We start from the raw sequence: 24,506 nt of genomic DNA on the forward strand, positions 1-24,506 counted from the left end.
TACTTTATAGATGGCCCCTTGTTGCAAGACAAAATATATCAAAGATTATTTTAAAACAGTTAATAACAAATAGTTTTCGACCATACAGTCTGCCACAATACAGCAAATACTAGTATGTCATAAAGGTGGTTTCACCCCTTGTACCGCCAGGGTCTGCTTGTGTAACATACTCCAATGTCTCTGCATTTCAACACGATTCCTTGCAGCGACATAAATGGAATTTTCAACATGCATTAATGGCTCACAATAGAATTGTCCACACTGACTCCTACCTCTCCGTGGGTGGCAGGATCTAACTAAGTAGAGCATTCACTGAGTCGAAGGATTGAATCGAATCCCTTAGGTGAACCCAAACACTGATTGTTTTTTTCCTGTCTCAACCAGTGCCCCACTCCTGGTACATCAAAGGAAAAGTATAACGGTTTCTTCTTAGATTATATGATTAAATGTTTCTCATCCAATAGCCAATGATTAATAAATCAATGTGCTCTAATGGTGTCATTGAACAAAACAAACTAACCTGTTACTCTAACGCAAGGCATGTGTCAATTTAGTTGGTAATGGCAATTATGGAACACTGCATTTTCCTGCATGCTGTATTACGGTAAAAAAAAGAACTTCCCGTGCTCAGAGGATGCTGGTCTGGTTAAAGCACAGAAATCTTTATTAATGATTGCCTCCCCAGTGGCCCAGTATGTTTTCTTGCTCCTATCAATGAACAGAAACATTTTGTAACATTGGCAATGAAAGACACCTGCCAGGTCCTAAACTTCAAGACATCACGTGGGCATCCAGTTATTGAAAAGTGTTTCCAGCGTCAAAAGCAAACCGTGGCTATTAAAAATGTTCAGTTTCGCTGCTATGGAAAGAACCAAGAAAACTGTCCACTGTGTGTATTTTGATTTAAGAATGTCCTTCACTGACAGCATCACTTACTTAAACCAAAATATGTCTGTACTTGACAAGAAATGTAATAAAGCCTGGAACAGTCTTTCTTCCAGAAAGATGCTGCTGTTGTCTGGATTTATTATAAACTAGAAGTTATTTGAAGAAAAGATTATTCATCTTGAAACGATCTGAGAAACAAGACATTCCTTCATAAATATATCATACTTGTCATTGACTATCTTAATAAGTCTGTTCATCATATCATTGAAAGCTTGAACTTCAATGTCTCGTCTTTTTGCTGCTTTCTCTAAATATATTTTCCATATGTCCCAACCTGATATCTCTCAGAAATGTCTTCTGGGTGTATTTGGTCTGTTCATGGTGTCTGAGATATTTCAACTTTTCACCGATCTTTATAGATGACTCTAACTCTACTGCCACCTTTCATAGAAGCATTATTCTGCTCACGTCCCTTGTCAATAGCAACAGCAGAGAATGCTTATTATGGGGGTTTTTTCTCTGTGAAGCACCATGCCAAAATTCATCGTATACATCAACATGGTATTCATTAAGTGTCGCCAAATCTTGCAAATGGACTGAAAGTCACCTAGTTTGTGTTGTTTCAAGAAACCAGTAATGATAAAATACTTTTATACAAAATGAAGTTTGCTTTTCAAGTGCTGAGAGAAAGAGCATTATTTTTATTTCCGACTGCAGAACTGGAAAACAAAACTGGAACAGGGTTCATGATTCAGCTCTATGATTGCAGCAATCTTTGACTAACGAAGTATAAGTCATACATGCCTTCTACTATAGGATGGTGGGGAAGTGTCACATTAGTGGCTTTTAGGAAAGGAGTCTATCGATCCTGAAGAGGCAACTCCAGCCTATATAACCTAGGACATCTACTAATTTACTACCATCAAGAATATAGACCTGCTACCACTTTGAGTGCTGCCATCTTTATATGAAGGCATCCAAAAAACTAAATTAAATGATATTCACTATGACTTAATAGACATACACTTGATACGTTTGTCATTAACATACAAAGGGTGGTCCAGGATAATTATGAATATTTGGTTGGGATTCAGAATGCCAACTTCCGTTTTCACCACACACATTGAGTGATGAATAGGCAGCGTCACAAAAATAGGAATACAAGAGAAATGATGGTCACATTCCTCTCAAGGGTGGTACTCCCTGGTTGACGGTTATCGTGGAATATAGCCACGAAATAATCTCACCTTCGTCAAAAGCATACAATTCAAAAAATATTTCTGGTACATGTGACTCATATGCCCTATAAGGTTCATGTCTGCAATATGTGAATTGGTATATGTACTAACCAGTGTAATGTGAATCCTGCGAATGTTTGCAACATAATTAAATATACAAGTCACTTTCCCCATAGAAATAAGGTGGACATAACCCTTCTTCAATGAACAGTATTTGGCATTAATTCTGATGTTGCCCTTGAAATACCAGTCTAATATAAACAATGTAAATCTTTAATGTTAGCTATTTAAAAAAACCAAAAGCAATAAATTACAAGATGTGTAACGGACAATATGTGTTATTTAAGTGTGTAAATAACAATAAATATGTTCAATTCTAACACCTACACTGGCTTTCATAACAGCCAAAGTGGCCATTTTGAAAAATGGCTGTCACAACATTTACCGAATAAATCTCCAATGTTCCTATTTCAAACATATTTCCTAAGATATGTCCTAAAATGCAAAATGGCATGTTTTTATCATCAAAGACACACATTTGTCCTTGGTGGTGATGAATCGGATGATCATGTTAATATTGAGCGAAACCTTTTAGTTGAAATGCACGCATAATATTTAAGGGCAGGTAATATAGTATTCTCACTATAATACAAGATGTTGTATATTCCCTTAATTTACCTAAGAAACGGAGATTATTTAGGCGTATATAAATTTTATAATATAACCTAATCCACATAGGTTTTTAGATGAAACAAAGAGAGACTTTTTAAAACTATATTTAATTTAAAATGACCATTAACATGTCTTATGAACCTGTATACTATATTCATACATACTATTGACTTATTTGTACAATACTCACTACAAGCTATCCATTGATATAATACATGTCCACGTTGTAAAGAAAAAACACTTCTCACATTGATGCTATAAGTCGAATACTGACCTTGAACAACAAAAAGTAACATTCAAATCCCATGGAATTATGTATGCCCTTACACTAAGTAGTTAAAATTCCTGCAAACCAGAGGCATGCCATTTTTCCACATGACTGGAACTTTCACAAACATTAAATCCCTAATTAGTACTAATTAGCATTTGACCTCTTCTTAAGTGCACTTTCCCGCAATATTTTTTTTCTTAAAGTGGTAATTCTGAATCTCCCACAAATGTAACTAAAATGTCTTTAAACAGTGTGAAATATTCTTAAATGTTGTGTAAATTTGATGGATGGTCTTCTTAATGAATATTTTATTAATTGCATAAATGTATTGATGCCATGTCTATTGATGTTATTCAATGCTGTTTTTAAATCAGGCCATTTCCCACAGAATTGGGCAATCTAAGGTTGTATAGTGCCAGTTTTTAAAAAGGGAAATGCCAATGATACGGATAATTTCAGAGACATCACCTTAGTTAGCTGTTTAGGAAAGCTGTTCACCACTATTATGAATGAAAGATTGTTTAAGTTTGACATGGAAAATAATTATTATAACTGATGCACAGTTTGGTTTCAGAAAAAATATGTCTCCTGTAGATGCAATTTTTGTTTTAAATGCTTTGATAAATAGGGCGTTAAAGTCTCGCAAACGGTTATATTGCTGTTTTGTTGATTACAGAAAAGCATTTGATTTTATCAACAGGCAAATGTTATGGTATAAATTAATTAAACAAGACATCAGAGGAAAAATGCTTACTATCATAAGGTCATTATATTATAATGTTAAATGTTGTGTCAAATATAATAATATAATTTCTGATGTCTTTATATGCAAAAATGGATTATTACAGGGAGAAATGTTATCCCCCATATTATTTTCCATGTATGTTAATGATTGTGAATTGCATTTCATGTCTGATAATTGTCCATATATTGATATACAGATGTTAAATATTTTTCTTATAATGTACGCCGATGATATGGTTCTTTTAGCGGAGACACCCGAAGGACTACAAAAAATTATTAATCCTCTGTCAAGTTATACACGTAAATGGGATTTAACAGTAAATACAGAAAAGACCAAAATAGTTATTTTTAGAAATGGAGGACGAATTCGAGACAACGAGAAGTGGTACTTTAATGGATGTAAATTTGATGTTGTAAATGAATTTATTTATCTTGGTGTTTTATTTTTCTACAACGGCAAATTCGCACGCACACAGAAGCGATTTGCAGAACAAGGGCGTAAAAGCATTGTTTTCTTTAATGAATGTATGTAAAAATAATTTTTTCAATATTGAAACAATGCTGTCTGTTTTTGATACATATGTTAATTCTATTTTAAGCTATGCTTCTGAAATATGGGGTTTCCACAAGGCACTTAATGTTGAAAAGCTGCACATACAATTCTGTAAAAGACTATTGGGTGTTAAGACGGGAACGTGCAACGAATTTGTTTATAGTGAACTTGGGCGTTTCCCGCTGCAAATCACAAGAAAACTCAGAATATTTAAATACTGGATAAAATTACCTAACTCCACTAATTATTTGATACGCGGCATATATGAAGAAATGATACAATACAATGTTAATTGGTTAATGAATACGTAACATGCTGGGTTTGAATTACATTTGGAATTTAGATTATGTTGACAATAGATGTTATATTATTATTAAAGAAAGAATATGCGACACATGTAAGCAACTCTGTTATAGCAGGACAATTACAACATCCAAGGGATATCTTTACCAGCATTTATTAAACGAGTTTTATTAGTTCTTTATTCACATTGAGATTTACAGCAAAAATACATAGCCACAGGAGAATAAAATTCAATAAACAAGAAAACCCATATCACATGAAACAAATAAACTACACACATACGGAAAATGCCTTAAAAAACTTCTTTTCTTAATTGAACTGCTTTATATAAATATTTTCCAAAATTACATAACGTTTTAGAATTTTGTACATTATATAATTGCAGTTGCTTAAAAAATGATGGCTTTTTCCAGTAATAAGGTTTAATATATTTTTTCTCTCAAATCAGTATGTAAGTAGCAGTTTAAGATAAAATGAAACTCATCTTCCATAACATTTAAACAGTGACAACATAATCTACCATGTCGCTGTGTATGACTATATCTGCCAGTTTCAATTGCTAACATATGAGATGACATTGTAAATTTTGACACATATTTTCTATAAAGTACTGGAAGTGGTTTCCGTAAATAAAATTGCAGATTGAATGTATCTGTACAATATTTGTACATAATACATTTTGGAGAAATATCAATTTCACTCCTAATATATTGCATAGCTTGGTCTAAAATTCTTTTTTTGATTACAGATAAACATCCAGGATATAGTACTTGATTAAACCATATATCCCCCAAACCCAAATTAATCAATTCCTTTTTAATGTGGTATACCCAGTTTTGTTCTTTATAATGTTCTACTCTGTCATACAAACATTCATAACAATTCTTCAATATACAGTTAGATGTCACTAACAGCTCACACCAGTATTTAATCATATTATATATTCGCTGGTATCTTAATGGATAACAACCAAGTTCCGCATAAATCATTACATTACATGTAGATTTTTTAACACCCAACAGTTTTTTTTTACAAAATTCCACATGAATACGCTCAATATTAGCTCCCTTATGTGAACCCCATACTTCTGATGCATAATACAAAATACTACCAATATAACAATCAAACAATGATAGCATAGTTGCTGGATTGAGATACAGAGCTTTAACATTTCGGTTCAATGCAAAAATAGCTTTTCTATCTTGCTCAGACAATATTTTTTCAGCAATATTAAATTTGTTATTATAGTTTAATACAATACCCAGGTATGTAAAGTTATTCACAATTTTAATACAATTATCATCGTAGAACCATTTTTCATTCTCTCTAAGTTTACCTGCATTTCTAAAAACAACAATTTTTGTCTTTGCATTATACCCTTACGGAAATAACTTATACAAACTTATAAGTGGAATATACTTTACTTATACGCCACTTATAAGTGGCCTATAAGTTACCCATATATTGGTATAAGTGAAGTATCAGTGTGTATAAGTATAAGTGAAAAGAATGGTTAACTGATACATCACTGATACTCCACATATATTTCACCTATAAGTGGTTTATCAGCGGTATAAGTGAACTGGAATTAAGACATTTTTTGTTTGTTTCTATAAGCGAAATATAAGTGAACTATTAGTTTGGAGATAGTCCTTTTGCAAAGGAAATGGTGTGTTCCAAATGAACGGGGGAAAATCTAGGTCCAAAACATTTTCATGGTTATTTTTTTAAAATTCATAACTTCTCACAGGATTGATCAAATTCATTGGGAACAGTGGCTAAACAACCAAACATACATGTAACAGAATTTGATAGTATTTCCAATAATAATTTTAAAAATTATTAATATTAATATTAATACACATGATGCTATTTGATTATAATTATCCCATGCTACCTCCTCACTTAAATAGACCCTCCAGACTCACCACCTGTCACAATAAATATCTGTAAAATTGTAGCTGTAGGGCAGAGGGGTGTGGAGAGGGAGGGGGATGCAGGTGAGCTCCATTTCAATGTTTATTACAGTATGGATTTATTTTATCTATTAATGGTAATTTGTATTTACATATAAAAAAAAGTTAATTAACTTTAAAAAAAATAAATAAAAAAAAATCCAAAAAATCAAGAAAACCCCCCCCACAAGAAAAACAAAGACAACAACAATGACATCAGGAATTGAGATAGAACAAGGGATTATTATGAGAGGTGGAAAATCCTGAGATTAATAGCCTTGCCATCTACGGCAGTATGGTGCAACTTCAAAAGGACTTAATTCAGATACCACTGTGTGGGTCTCCAGCCAGTAGCAGGAATTAAAGAAGAAAACCAAAATGGCGGCACCTGGCCATTTTCTTTGTGCACATGTGTTTAGTTAAGACTATACCTCATGTCCGTGGAACAAGTCTATCATACAGGAAAACTAATTTGGTAAGTATCTGTCTACATGTAGCACCTATTTTTTAATTTTAACACTTCATGTTTTTCATTTAAAAACCATGCATTACAATCATTGTTGGATTTTCAAATAGACAAAATGGCGGCATTCCTTTGATAAATTATCTTTATTTATGTTAATGCATGTGCATAGACATTTCATTTAGTGAATACAACTATACTAAAAGTTCAAACTAGTGCTGATTATAGTTATTTTGTCAAACAAAGGTTTGGTGTTGTTGTTTACATTTAAATATTATAAGTAATTAGTAGTACTTAATTAAAATATACTTGTGGTTTTCCTCTGTTACCAACAAACATGATTTTTCTTTCTTTTTTTATGTCAAAGCAAATTTTAAAGTTTTTAAATCCATATGATCAATTAATAGCTTGGAAGTATTAATAAGTTATAATTTTTAATAAATATAATTTTGATCATTGTGACTAGCTGTCCCTCCATTTCTGGCAATTGAGGAACATTTGTGCCATTGTACATTAAAACAGTTTATGTGATAAAACCAACTTGAAAAGCATCATATATATATATATATGTATTTTGATTAAATGAACTAAAATAATTTATGTAATGTTAATCAACTTCTGCAATTCACAAACACTGGAAATCTTTAGATATCACCTTACAAAGGGATTACATAGCTCCACTAATTAGGGCAATAAAATGTCTAGGAGAATGGGAGTTGTCACCTGATCACTTTGTACCTGTCTTATCAAAAGGATGTGTATCTCTACTTCTGGCAGACTGGGAGTAATTAATTTACTTCACACAGTGCTAATTAAAAGCCCATGGGAAATGGGGGCAGCTGTAATGACTGACATTTTAAACAGTAACATGAAAAATATTTGTTAGCTTTTATGTTTGCTTAATACACATATTAATTTTTATAAGCCCAATCATTGCATGTTAATATCATTTACATTAAACTGTTCTAAAGTCAGAATACCTATTGTTTGTTCAGAAAAATAAAGATGCTACAGAGAACACCAAAAGAAAAACCTATGGTCATCATATTTTTTTGCAAAATGCACAATTAAAATGGATGTTTTCATTTATTCCCCAGTTATAATGTATCTCCAGATACATACATGTTGTAATGGTTCATGTACTGAACAAATCAGTCTGACTGATGTTTTATTAAAGTTGATCATCGATCAGCTTTAATATCCTCAACATGTACATACAAATACATGAAACTTATGGAAACATAATCAGTTGAATCAGAGAAATTTATAAACAGTTATTTGCATGATTCTTTCTAGTAGTTTCCAGAACTTAAGTGATTAAAAATATATGTATCTACATGTATGTATTTTATTTTCTGGTTTCTTCTTAATTAAAATTAAAGTTCAACATTGAACATTTCAAAGTCTGTTTTAATTAAAAAAAAATTAACGTCTATCCTAAAGATTTGATTGAATATTTTTTTTAAACTATTATTTTTAGAAGTAAAATTGAAAATTTAACTGAAAGTTAGTTTTGTCCTGAAGTTTTGATTCCCCACATCTGAAACTTGGTAGGCTGTGATTCTCTAACTTAGTCTTTAAAAACTAATAGAAAGAACTAAATGTTTACATTAAACAATTGTTAATTACATAGCAGATCTATCCAGACTATATGAAATATTTTTTTCTTTTTTGTTTTGCAGAATCCCATCTGAATGTTGGATGACATATATCAAGATGGCACCGAACAAGACATAACTGAAAAAAAGGGATGTGAGAGAATCCAATCTAACATTTAAAAATAAATATACATTTTTATTATTTATAAAATATTTCTTTGCATATACTGTTCAGATATACATGTATTAGTGGGTCACTTCGGGAAGAATGAAACACCACTTTGTTAAGACTATTGTGCTTCAATTTTTATGTCTTGCTGACAGTTTATAGATAGGGTGTGGAAGTGCTGTCATACTGTACTGGAGACATAAGAACAATAACTTTTTAAATCAATTATTTGAATTAAATGGGTCATGGGAATTCCCATGGTATTCATGGATTTTGAACCTGTTGTTTCACTCTTCTTTTTTCTTTTCTTTTTCTTTTTCTTGACAAAACATTTGTTACCAGTTGGTAACTTGACCAAAATTGGTGTCCATTTCTGTGGATGGAGATAGGGTCAGTCGCATTAATACAGAAATTACCTGAGAATATTGAAATTTGGCCTCCAGGGACAGATTGCTGCCTAATTTCATTTGTTTAATGATGTCACCAGAGCACTGATTAGTTCATCACTGGCTACTGGATGTAAAAAATTAAATTGATAATTACGGTAATTCTGACCCATAGTCTTCAGAGGAAGCTCTCTACATGTTTCAAAAGCAGCAAGTCATCTTTTATATGATCTTACCTCAGACAGGACAGAACATACCACAACCTTTGATATTCACTTATATTTCACTTATACTTCACTTATACAGCGTTTTTGTAAAATATCAGTGAATCACTTATACTTCACTTATACAGCAATGTTTGTAAATATCAGTGAATCACTTATACTTCACCTATACTTTACTTATACAACAGTTTCTGTTAAATATCAGTGAATGACTTATACTTCACTTATACTTCACTTATAGTAGGTTTTTTGTAAAATATCAGTGAATCACTTATACTTCACTTATACAGCAATGTTTGTAAATATCAGTGAATCACTTATACTTCACCTATACTTTACTTATACAACAGTTTCTGTTAAATATCAGTGAATGACTTATACTTCACTTATACTTCAGTTATAGTGGGGTTTTTTGTAAAATATCAGTGAATCACTTATACTTCACTTATACAGCAATGTTTGTAAATATCAGTGAATCACTTATACTTCACTTATATTTCACTTATACTTCACTTATACAGCATTTTTTGTAAAATATCAGTGAATCACTTATACTTCACTATACAGCAATGTTTGTAAATATCAGTGAATCACTTATACTTCACCTATACTTTACTTATACAGCAGTTTGTGTTAAATATCAGTGAATCACTTATACTTCACTTATACCTGGTACTTCACTTATAAGTCACTTATATATATCTAACACTTCTGTTAAATATAAGCGAATGACTTACACTTCACTTATATGTCACATATACTTTGTATAAGTGATACCTCATTTGCATATAAAAAATCCTAATCGTTTACTTATAAGTCACTTATACTTGAAAAGTATTAACGACTTATACTTCACTTATAAGTGAAAAATATAAGTCATTTCGGTAAGGGATATTTACATGTAGATCCCATTTTCTAGAATAATCTAGCAAAGTGTCTAATTGTAACTGAAAATCATCAATTGATTCTGAAAAAATTACAAGATCATCTGCATACATTAATAAATATAAACTAAGTGACTGACACTCATATGGTATACAGTTCCCTTGGATAAAACTTACTTCAAAATCATTGATATATAAAGAAAACAAAATCGGTGACAAAACTTCACCTTGCATCAAACCTAACCCATTACAAAAGTAATCTGACTGAAAGCCGTTAATAGTAACACAAGATTTAACATTCTGATACATAGAATAAATAACAGATAACACTTTGCCCCTTATACCAATCTTATGTAGTTTAAACCATAACTTACACCGATTAATTGTATCAAAAGCCTTTTTGAAATCTATAAATGCACAATAAAGACGCTTTTTAGATGCCAAAGACTTACTAATAATTGAATGCAGTGCAATAATAGCATCAACAGTACCAAACTTGGGTTGGAAACCAAACTGAGAATCAGTAATAATATCATTGTTTTTCGACCATGACAGAAGACGCTGATTAATAATTGATGTAAAACAATTTACCAAGACAACTAATTGAACTAATTCCACGATAATTATTTGGGTCCATTGTGTCACCTTTTTTAAAAATTGGTACAATTACAGCTGTAGACCAACTCCTTGGGAAATAACCTGTTGATAATACGCAGTTAAATATATTGAGCAATAGTGGTATCAAAAACTCTCTAAATTCAATAAAGTATTCATTAATAATACCATCAATACCATGGGCTTTATTTCTTTTCAGGCCATTTCTACTTCTTCTGCAGTAATAGTTGTTTCAAGCTCATCAAACATAATATTTCCTTCAAAACTATAAATATCATCATAACATTTATCAACATCTAATGACAAACTCTTAAAATGTTCAAAAAAAGTTTGTAAATCTACACCTTCCATTTTTTTTTTTTGCGTTTTTAAAATTTAGCATAAAATTGTTTCGGATTAGTTCTTCTTAAAAGGTCAAGCATATCACCTTCTGTACGTAAATAATTTCTTTTTCTTTGTTGTTCTAAACTTTTATATATATATATACAATTTTTTTTATTAAGAAGCTGGTGATTTTCCAATGATTTGTTAATATTAATTTGTTTTAAAGCATTTAAATAATCCAAATAGTGTTCCTTTAATTTATCGTCAAACCATAGCTTGTCATCGCTTCGTGGAGGGGGGTGAGGAATGTTGCAATGTTTACTATTTGAAGGGCGTCCTTCACTAGCACGTGATTTTGACTTGACAGGTACCTTGAAAAAAGGTGAAACAATATCATTTAACATTTGCGTAAATCCTTCAACACTATTATCCATATCTGTTTGTGAAGTGATATTATTTGCAATAAAAGATTTACTTAATTTGTCAAGATTAACTCTAATAGCTTCCCTGCATTCATGCAAATACTCTGATTTCCACCGTGAAACTGCACGGACTTGACCTTTGTTCATGTCAATTTCACTATTAACACGTTGGGTCATACCGAGTTGTCTAATAATCAACACAACATGCAATGGTGTATGATCCGAAAACTGATTGAAATTACAGACGATCAATTTTGAAAAGTTATCAAACATTTTGGAAAACAAAGTAAATAGTCAATAACAGATAAACCACGGCTTCCACTGTAAGTGAAATCATTACTATAACCATCTTTATCTCGGCCGTTCACAATAAGCAAACCAGTTGTTTTACAAAGATCTAATAGCCATTTTGCATATTCATTACACCCTTTATCTGGATTAACACGTGGTGGTAACTTGGTGTCGTTAATATAAGAAAATAATCTACCAAATTTGTCACAAACAGATTTATGCAAATTATCATTTTCAATAAAATCATTTTTAGTTTGAGTGCGACTATTTAAATCACCCAAAATAAACACATTTCCTTTAGCTGAATATTTTACAATTTGATTTTCTAATTCGTAAAAGATATCACAATCATACTGTCTGTAAAAAGAAGAATTAGATGGTGGTAAGTATACAAGAGCAGAACATAAATCTTCGTTATCAACAGTAACATGTTTATCTATTTTTAACCAAACAGTGGTATCGTATGATATTTCACTTACCGTAATTACTTTTGTAAATGTATCTCTAATTAAAATGACTGATCCTCTTCCTCTTTGTTTTGATTTTGAATTAAACCTTTGGTACACATATGATTGAAAAACATCGGTTTCTAAAACATAATCATTTTCATTCCAACACTCACACTAAAAAATAATATAAGTACAAATAAAGTTCGGAAAAGAAGTGTCATTCCATTTACTGTCAAACCCACCATTAATATACCAGGAAATAAATGTTAAACTGTCATGAACAGCATTTCCCGATAAATCCTATTTTGTCGGCAACATACCAGTGTAGAGTTTCCCATCAATGTACAGAGTTCAAATTACAGTCTTACCTTAAATTACCAATAGATGAACGATATTCAAAGGAAATATGCAGAATCAGAATATGTGCTCATAAATTAAATATAGAATCTGGCCGATATCGTAACATCGAAATGTGGCAGGCTTGTATTGGTTGCATATTGAGGTTATGGCAGGTTTAGGTTTTAATATAGTTAATTTAATATAGTTTGATAAAGTCTAGGTTTTAATGTATTTATTGAAACTGATTTTAGGCAAGTCTAACTCAAATAAAGCACAGACCGTGCATGAGCAAAGTTCACTAGCACATGAACTCTTTCTTTTGTCTGAGCATGAGCTTTTTCCATTTTTTTCTGCCTCAAGTCAGTTGCTATGTTCAGTTGACTTGCTGACTTCAGATGTGTTGGTTGTGTTTTAGCTTTTAACTTTATTTTATTATGAAGACAGAAACCTGAGTTTCATCTGGTTAATGTTGGACCCAGATCCCATATATTTAGCGAGTTATTTGCAGTTAATATATATTAATTTCATTACACTTAGACTCTAATACTAAATGTAAATGTTAGATATAACAATCACTTAGGTAAAACTATTATATGTATGTAAGTGCGGGATTGTGTTTAAAGTATTCACATGAGTTGTATTTATTGTGTACGCTATTGTGTACATGTGTAAGTGTACATTATGATACATTGTCATAATTGATGTTTTGATATTAATAATATGGATGATGTTATACACGACGTGATGGCCATGAACAATATGTATGTATATGTGTAATATGTCGTGTTGGTCGGATATATGTTTATGTATTTTATTTTAATTATTTCAGGGTCTTTAATTATTACTTCGGACACGACCCAAACCTGAATAAACGAGTTCTGAACCCTGAGCAGCTTTTGCGTTTCTATGAACTAAAACCCATGCTGCTACAGAAAGATCAAAAAGAAAGTGTACAATTTGTAATACAAATGTTATAGAAGATGAATACCATTTTATAATGCAATGCCCACAATACAAAGATTTGCGAAATAAGTACATAAAAAGGTATTATCACAGGCGGCCAAGCGTTTTTCTATTTATACAGTTGTTAACTACAAGTAACAAAAAAGAACTTAATAACCTAGGAAAATATCTAGTACAAGCAAACAAATTAGAGATCAGCTATTACAGTAAGGAAAACCTTTTTTTGTTTTTTTGTTTTTGTATCCCTAATTACTTTTAAGAAAACCCTACCCACCATTTTTGTGCACATGTATATATTGTATATATATATTTGTTTTGTATTATGTTTTGTATATATGCTGATGAGTTTTAAAAGTTATAGCTAATATAGAATTGAATTGAATTGAATCGGGTGAGCATACTCTACATTTGACATTTGGTTCCAAGGATGGAACTTTCACAACAATTAAATCCCTAATTAGCACTAATTAGAATCTTTCTTAAATAGCGTTTCCCGCAAAATATTTTTTTCTTAAGTAGTGGATTTGGGCTCAGTGAGATGTCCTCTACCAAATAGCAAAGGAATTTTGGATGGAACTTTGACAACAATTAAATCCCATTTTGGGGGTAATTTCAATAGCGCCCCCTATATACTCCCACACTAGATTTACTTAAGAATTGGGTTTCTGTGGTCAGTTGGGGTCCCTCTACACCTCAACCATCTCAAACCTTTTGGAACTCTCGCAACAATTAAATCTCACTTGGCTCCCACACTAAATCCCCAACCAGCATTGTAATTGGGAATAAATATTGTTTAAACAACGTTACTTCTTTTCAACCATTCATGTACCAATTAACGGTCTCAGTGGCACAGTGGTTAAGCCATCATTTTACAGGCTGGTAGGTACAGGGTTCGCAGCCCGGTACTGGCTCCAACCCAAAGCGAGTTCTTAAGGACTCAATGGATAGGTGTAAGACCACTACACCCTCTTCTCTCTCACTAACCACTAACCAACTAACACTAACCCACTGTCCTGGACAGACAACCCAGATAGCTGGGTGTGTGCCCAGGACAACGTGCTTGGACATTAATTGGATATAAGCATGAAAATAAGTTGAAATGAAATGAAATGTACCAATTATTCTTGAAGACTGACAGCAGCTATTTTAGTAGATCACTCAGTTGAACCTCCACAACTGAAACCTCTAGAAACTTGATTCTACGGATGGGTCAAGACAACAGGTTTTTGCCAGAATAGTTGGGATTTTTTAATTTAATTTTATTTACTACATCTTGTGTCTAGTAGCACTGTCCTGTGTTAAGGTCGGCCCGCTTTCACTGATTCGAGTCCAAAACGACCATGTTGCCAATCCAATGAGCACTGATCATCAAAGCTCATCCTCTGTAAAGTTTGTGTATTTTCATGTACCGACAGAGAAATCTTTGGGATTCGAAAATGTTTGCAAGTGAATAAAGCTATACATAGTGTCTACCACCAGTTTCTTAAGTATCAGCTGAATAAAATAAGTCAGCAGTTTTCTGAACTGAGGTATACATGTAGCTTCAGGTTAGCATTGGTATATCTATAAGCTGAAGATGTCATGTCTGATATTAAATCTATATGCGCTAGTGGTGTCGTTAAACAAAACAAACTTTAAAGGCGCAGACCCTAGTTTTAGCCCATAAAAATGGACACCAAGTCTGGTTAAGTTACAAACCTGTAACACATTTGGATAACGTTACAAGAGAGTGAAACAAGAGTCTGTGAAGTTGAAACAGTGAAATATCGCTAAAAATAGACTAAAACTCGACTTCATAATTGTTACTTCTCAAACGCACGTGTATTTAAAAAAATATTTTTAAAATGCATTTTGTGGTATTAGAAACACCAGGATGACCAGAAACACTTTGGTTCTACGGAAATGGATAAGCTAAATAATAAAATATAAGTAATGTTTGATTTCAGTGATCATAAACATCTCTAATAGTGGAAAATATGCTGTAGTGATTAAAAACTAGGGTCCGTCTCTTTAATGTTTCACTCCAAGCATGAATAGAACACTTTTTTCTGACATCTTTAATGAAATGTGTGGGTGTTTTTTTTTTTTTAACGGCACCACTAGAGCACATTGATTAATTAATCATCGGTTATTGGATGTCAAACGTTTGGTAATTCTGACACGTAATCATCAGAGGAAACCCGCTGCACACTTATTTCATGAATTGTGGAAAAGCCCACTATTTTTTGCTTTGTTCATCTGATGATCTTATGGACATTGTATCGTTCGTTTTATCATCTTACAGTAATGCAGAAACAATAGCAAGATACTCATATCATTTAAATTTAATTAACAGCTTGCAGATTCTTTACTAAATCTAGTGTAGTAGACGCAACAAGTCCATCATCATCTGCGTTTGTTTCAAGTACCGGTACTGAATGAGCACAACAACGAAAGTAACTTTAATTGTGATTTTACCAATTTGTAACAACTACGATTGTAATGTGCCTCTGCTGCAACAATGTCTCTGGAAGTTATGGCGAGAAGTCGTTCATTAGCGGTCTTTATTGCAATGTTTAGAATAGTCTGGCCAGCCCGAAGGTCTACGGCCTGTGTCAAGGGTTCTCTACTCTGTGTTCCTTTTACATACTTGTTTTTACGTTCACAAAAAATGCACACCTTATCATACACACGTGATTTTTCTTCAGTTCCCGTTTGTCGCAATGATTGCCTTGGTTCTGTCTTTTCCCCTTCAGTCCTAACCAATTCTTGCCTTTTTACCACGTTTTGTAGCCGTGTCAGTTCCTTTTTGTGCGTAAATCCTGATCTGCATTCACGATGATACAGTACATTGGGTACAACACTTAGATTGTCAGTCGACAGTTTTATGACAGGTTCAAAATGTCGTATCTCTGCAGCATCGCAAAGCATTTTCCAAGATTCCAGATCTCTTGGCCTCACCATTTGATCAGGTGGAGAGTTCTTTCCACAGATTATGCAGGGGTCAAGTTTGGGGCGTTTCTGTGGGGGCTATGCCATGGCTTCACATCTGAAATAAACAGCATTTATCAGAATCGGAATCAGACAAGTGGCAATACCTAGTAGGCATTGGGGGTAATAGAAATCATAGAGCATAGTCCTAGTGACTCCACGGACGTGCAGTTCAGGTTACACCTATAAAAATGTAGATGGCGCCTTGGATGAGTGGCTCCATATACCTACAATAGCCAGGTTACACATGTGAAATATAGAGGGTCTTACTAGAATTTCGTTTACCACGAAATTCCAATTCTTGCCACTTCCGCTACCTGGGACATAATCACTTTAATGTTGTGAAACACATCGGGGACAATGTCTAGAATTTTTATGAAAATATCTAGCCTTTTAAACTAGGGCTACATTGACAATCATTGCAATGTTTAATTACATCGCCACAGTGGGGCTACATCCATCCATCCACAGTATAGAGTATCAATAGAAACTGGCCTACAGCATACAGGTGTGCAATGTACATGCAATGGTTATGCATTGCAGAGGTGACCTACATAAAATAGCCCTCACAAAGTATGCACAAGTGGGATTAACGTATATCATAAGTCAATACTCACCATTTCTGTAGGCCTACTGGAAGTTTTAGGCCTTCACGATAACAATAATTTGAGCTAGATCAAAGTAACATTTTGACACATGCACGTGTCTGTAGTTTCTGGCATCCATGATGAAAGTGAACGTAGTATTTGTTGTGGTTGTTTTTTTGTTATAGCCAATTCTGTAGGGCCCGTGTATAATGAATCATGGTAGGCCTAAGTCTGCAAGTCATTGGTACTGTGGTTGGCCAACATGTATGTTTTGGTAGATTATTTAAAACGACTAAACCATCGGAACCTATAGGCCTATGAACAGACTATAAGGGTTGAAGTGGTGTAAAATTATAAATATATGAATACAAAATGTATTTTGATATCAAATTAGCCTAACTTCATGTCCCCAAGTCATCTTTATGATTCCTTATAGCAGCTTGTTAAAGATCTGATACTATCCCTACCCCAAAAGAGCCGAAAACGAAAATTAGGTATCTATACTAAAACGCGTCACCAGAGTACAAAAATGGTCAAACAAGACCATGTAATGGTGGTTATGGATGGCATATGAATACATCGAGATGACATAGGTGAAAATTTGACCATAACATGTATAGATAGAGAATGGTGATACATTTTACTAGAAAAATGTGGAAAAACCCACACATTTGTTACATTATTTCTTAAATTTGGAACAGACAATAGTAATTAAGGTACACTATATATACATCATAAGATGCGTAATCCAAAGATGAACAAAATACTCCAAACCCCATGTCTGTAGGTCATGTGATTAGAGCTCCAAAGTCACTTTTATGAAGTATCATATTTTAGTCCCAAACCGGCGGCCATCTTTAAAGATGGCCGCCATACGGGCACTAAGCTACACTTCCAAAAAGTCCATCAAAGGTTTTTGGACCACTCAGGTACCAGACTAACCAAAAATCACTGTTGGATCTGGTCACCTTTTTGGTAGTCAATCTAAAAAATCCAGGGTCTGGCTCATGGACTATAAAAAGGAAGTTCTTTTAACTCAACCATATGCATGGGGCCTACAATCTACGCGGTCGATCCCGCTTACATGCATGAAACAGTGGGCAGACCTGGCACTGGCTAGTATGTATTGATGTATGAATATCTATATATTGTATGTATGTCAAGGTTGACTGTTACATACATAGATATTAACGCACTGGCGCAGGGGATAATTAAATCCTTTCTGGCCTCACACATTTTCCATGCTGTTGCTGGGACTCGAACCTGTGGCACCGAATCGCCCGCAAATTGCAAGACTAACCACGATACACTATGTATGTATGTATGTATGTGTATCTATCTATCTATCTATCTAGATAGATAGATAGATAGGTAGACAGACAGACAGACAGACAGACATCTATACATACATACATAGATAGATAGATAGATAGATAGATAGATAGATAGATAGATGGATATTTACACTTCACTTCCTATGTACACTTCACTTCATATGATCATCCACACAAGCCAGAACATTTTGACATTAATTTATATTATACCTTTAATACTGATAACAGAGCACAAACTTATAAATAAAAAGAACCAAACTTAAAGTAAAGCTAGTTCACCAATAAATAATGTCTTGTTTATGGAAAGTATATTGACCCGTAACAATGCGGTTTATTGTGTATATATTATTTTGACTCCATATTTCGTAAACTGTTGAAGACAATTTGAAACTGTGGAATAACTGATGCTGAGTTCCGGATTTGCCATAAAATAACTATTTTACTTATAATGCATCAACTAGGGGGATCCTCGTGTGCCAAAAATGTACTGTAAGTTACCCACTGGAATTTTGAAGGTGACCACTTCCCTTAACAGAAAAATTTGGTTACCATTTCCATAACCCGGCAATAAGTGAGAAAATGATGCCTCTTTTTTTTTTTTTTTTTCTTCTTTTTTTTTGGGGGGGGGGGGGGGGGGGGATCCGACGAAAGTCTTTTATCCTAGAAACAACAACGACCCCTCAAAATGTCGGTCTTGAGACAATCTTTAATATGATATGCAAATTATGTTGATTTGGTCAACAATGAGGTCACTAGAGGTCACGAAAATGTTTGTCAAGTGAAAATCTTACCTATCTCTGGAACATGCCCCACAGAACATACTATATCCATATTGTACCCTCTCTGCGGGTCTAATCCATTACCATAGGTGCCAAGGAACTCAATAATATCACAAAGTGTACTTTATTGCAAAAAATGAAAACAGCACAAAATGGAAAGCAGTCTACATTCAATTTGATCACTTTTGGCAACTGCTTAAACGATTTCCTGTATTGAAACTTAAATGGCTATTATTTAACGTCCGTTCACCTTAGATAGACTAATTACCCCTTAAAACATTTATCTTAGAACACTCTTTCATATGATATTACATTTATGGAGATTGGGTCAATAATGAGGTCACTAGAGGTCAAAAGGTCACGAAATGTGGGTCAAGTGAAAATGTTACCTTTCTGTGGAAAATGTCTAACAGCACAGATCCATATTTTGTTTTATCTATGAGGATCAATGCCCGCAGAATATTTGCCAATGAACACAATCAAATCGGTAAATGGCACTTAAATTAGGGATCTTGTATGAAACCAACAATTAGTTTAATTGCACGTTGATTTTTAGCCATCACCATAGGTGGCAGCACTTGTACAGTTACCGCCATTACATAAAAAAGACTGATTGTATGCTGTGTATTAGGCACGGTTCTTTGAAAATTTCTCCAAACACTGTAAAGTTCCTGTGAAAACGTGAAACGGCAATGCAGAACAATGTTTTATGAATTATGAATAAGTAAGTATCTTAGTTTTCTATTCTAAATTAAAGTGCTCTGAAGTTAGTTGAACATTGACATGTAAGCTAGTCTCCTATATGCATTGTGCATATATGATTCATGCAAAAGTGCCACTCTCATAACAAGTTTTAACTGCTTTGGCTTAGATTCAAGTTATGATGAGCTCCTGTGCCACCAGATTGATATGGCATCCTTTACCGTTGAGAGCAACTCAGATACAGTTCCATTTCCAAGTTAATTTGACTAGGCAATGTTCACCATTGGTGCTTTCGACTTTGACGAGGCAAACCTGTCTGGAATTTGAGGAAGACATGATACAGTTGCTGTGTTGTTTCAATTCAAGATGAGGAAGGATGTCATATCCGCAAGCCAAAACGGTCTGAAACAGATGTTCAGCATGGGTGACGAACATTCACTGCTGAACTAAAGTGCCAGTCATTGAGATAATTTTACAAGCCTGCCAAGAAGCCAGATCTCCCTGAAGATTACATGGATTTTCCTTCTCATCCAGTTAACCAGGATCTCCTGAATAATGTACGGACAAGGGAAATAGCATGACTGTTAAGCAGAATGGACCTATGCGAAACTGACCCTCGATGCCTGAACACACAACCTTAGAATCAAACATGCCTATATGGAGTGCTGGAAACTGTGCCCTGAGTACTGAGGACATATCCCGCAAATGTGTGACGTTTCTACCTGTCCTTCCCTACCCAGTGACCGATTATGTTTCTGTGTACACAGCCTTGAAGAATTTCCAATGTGTTCTTGAATTCCTTGACCAGCCAAAGCTTCCTGTGACCTGTGATGGGGTGTACCATAGAATACGTGAAATACAGCTGGTCCTTTCAAATGAGTTTGGGAATATCATGCTGTGCCTTGGTTCCTTCCACATGGCTAAAGTTGCTTTGAGTTGCATTGGCAAGTATACAAAGAGCAGTGGGGCAGAAAACATACTGACAGAGAGTTGCGTGTTTGGAGTAAATGTTGTAGAATCGGTCATAGGCGGAAAAAAGTATGTGAGGTCTCTGAAAGGACTGCAGCTGCTGAAAGAAGCATTTGCAAGGTTAGAGTGGGAAGCCTTCTTCAACGAAGACGACCGAGCTACAAAATACAAGGATCTACTAGATACCCTCCAGCATTTGAAAGAAGAAGTAGCATCAAAATCTCCGGAGAGTGTGCCCCTCCTTCACACATGCCAGGATTACATCGGCTCTGAAGTAGATGAATTTAAATGATTCATTACAAAGTGTATTGAGAAACGTGAGACATTCAAGTATTGGAACACCTTTTTACACCTGATGTCTCATCTTGAGAACCTGATTCGGAGTGATCGCAAGGGAAACTGGAGCCTACCGGTACAAGCCATTCAAGATATGCTACCCTTGTTTGCTGCTTTTGATTGCACGAACTACTTGACATGGTGCTCCCTGTACATTGAGGACATGAGGAGGCTGCCTAATATAGCACCAGAAGTGCATTCAGAGTTTATAGAGGGCAAATTTGCCATAAAACGAACAATGGGATGTTTCAAAGCTGTTGGAGCAGACCTTGCGTTGGAACAGAGCCCAGAAACAAATGCATCAGGAATAATTGGTAGTTCACAAAAGAAGAAGTTTGTTGCCAAGTGGGAACTGATATATCATGAGATGATTGCCATCACAAACCTTCAGAGAACTTGCTGGTATAGGTAGTTCCTCTTATGAGTTAGACTGTAACAGGCCATTCAGCAAGGCAGCAACCGATGTTGATGAGGCCAACATTCAAGCCATACTAGATGTCATAGAGAAGAATGAGAACCCCTTCCTCACTCCCCCAAAAGAGAAAAGGCTCCACAATATCTTAACCAAGGAAGTCATGTCAGAAGATATCAGTGAACAGCTGCTTAATGTGGAGAGAATCGGCAACGATGCCTATGAGAAACGTCGTAGAGAAAGGTACATAGAGAAGACTGTTCCACTGTCAGACACGATTCATTGTACAAACCTTAAAACCTTCGCTGCAATCCACAAGGATTCAATCCTGCATAAAAGAAAAGCAGAATTCAACAAGCGAGAAGATGCTCAGATGAAATGTACACTGGAGATTGCAAAAGACGGACGATGGATGAACTGCTGCAGTACGATGTGCGTACAACATCTCCTCTATTTGATGACCAAGCCAGTTGAAATTATCCACGAACTTGAAGCTCATTTCAGCAATCAGGACCCAAGAACACCGAAACCTGATGACTCAATGGGAACATGCTGTATAGTTAATGTGATGACAAACATTCGGAAGATCCAAACAAAGAGTTCCAAAAAGTTTGGTGAATTCTGTGATGCCTTTGTAGGCTATGTTGCCTCTACAGTAAAGGGTGCCTCAAGAATTGATTTTTGTGTTTGATTCCTACACGGAATCGTCTTTGAAGGATTTTGAGTTGCAAAGGCGAGAGAAGAAGTCACCCATAAAACTGCATATGTCCAGTGAAACCCCTCTCCCTCGAAAAATGTACAGGTTTTGGCCATCCAGTGTCAACAAAGCAAAATTTGAATTCCTCATTCATGCAGAGGCGCTAGTACGGAATTGGAGCACTCCTACGATGGAGATTATAATTACTCATTTCTGTGAAACAGACAGCATCATCGTTCTGTGTTGGTTCAAGACAACAATACCTTTACAGGTTTCAGAACTGAAGTGTAATGTAGAAGAGGCTGATATGAGGATTATATCACATGCGATGCATGCTGTTAAACAAGGTAAAAACCGTATCATAGTCCTATCGTCAGACAAAGATGCGTTCATTTTGCTGACGTTCTACTGGAGCGAGCTGAATGCAAACGGCCTCGAAGAACTCTGGGTGAAGGCTGGGGTTGGTGACTCGACAAGATACATTCCGATACACATTCTTTCAAAGAAGATCGGACGAAGTTTGTGTCAGGTTGTGCTCGCTGTCCACACACTAACTGGGTGTGACTACACAAGTAAAGTTGGAACCAAGCATACTGCCCTAATGGCCAATCCAGAGATGCCCTTAAATGACTTTGTGGTGACAATAGGTAACCTGGATAAAGTGAATGATAAAGCAGAAACCTATCTGACACAGGTACTTAAGAAAGGAACACTGATGAAAACCACGAACCAGCTTCGAAGCCTAAGGTATCATCATGCCAAGCGGTCATGTTTGGATGACCTGCCACTCACAAGTCATGCCATTAGGTTGCACATTGCGAAAGCCTACTTTGCTACAAACGAGATGGTGTCCCTCCTCACATCATGTGAACCCTTTGACCCAAGACATTTTGGTTTTGAACCTATCAGGGGGAACAATCCAATTCCCGAAGATCTTGCAATGCACATGTCAAAAGTGTGGAACGCAGAAATGTCCTTGCTGCTGGTCTAAAATTCCTGTTGTACATTTTGTACTTTTTAAAGTGACTCGGAAAAGTCAGGATGACAAAGTGTATTTGGTGTCTTCAAAAACTGAGTGACTGACTCACAAGTATAAATACATACGAATTTCCAAACCAGAATCACATTCCACCCATTGGTGTCATAAAACGTGATTACATACTCTGTTAAAGTGGCAGTTTTCATTTATTGTTTAGGCCCTATGGTGGTCATTAAGTACATTCCATTCATATCTGTATTTTTCTGTATCTATTCCAAAACGTTAGACTCTAGGAGAGGACAAAAACATGGATCTGCCATGTGCTGCTAGGCATTTTGCACAGACAGGTAAAATTTTCACTTGACCCACATTTCCGTGACCTTTTTGTTCTCTAGTTACCTCAGTAATGACCCAATCTCCATAACGATAATATCATATTAAAGAGTATTCCCAGACAAACATTTTAATGGGTAATTTGTCCATCTAGGGTGAATGGACGTGAAATAATAGCCATTTAAATTTCCATACAGGAAATCGTTTAAGCTGTTGACAAAAGTGATCAAATTGAAAGTAGACTGTTTTTCATTTTGTGCTGTTTTCATATATTTGTTTGCAATAAAGTACACTTTGTTGATATTATTGTGTTCCTTGGTATCTATGGTGATAGATTAGACCCTCAGAGAGGGTAAGATATGGATATGGCATGTTCTGTGGGGCATGTTCCAGAGATAGATAAGATTTTCACATGATCCATATTTTCGTGACCTTTTGATGAACAGACGTGAAGTAATAACCATTTAAGTTTCCATACAGGATATCGTTTAAGCGGTTGCCAAAAGTTATCAAATTGAAAATAGACTGCTTTACCATTTTGTGCTGTTTTAATGTTTTTGCAATAAAGTACACTTTATTGATATTATTGTGTTCCTTGGCACCTATGGTGATGGATTAGACCCTCAGAGATGGAAAGATATGGATATGACATGTTCT

The sequence above is a fragment of the Gigantopelta aegis genome, unplaced genomic scaffold (assembly GCF_016097555.1).
Source record: "Gigantopelta aegis isolate Gae_Host unplaced genomic scaffold, Gae_host_genome ctg1621_pilon_pilon:::debris, whole genome shotgun sequence".
In the NCBI taxonomy this organism is placed as follows: Eukaryota; Metazoa; Mollusca; class Gastropoda; order Neomphalida; family Peltospiridae; genus Gigantopelta; species Gigantopelta aegis.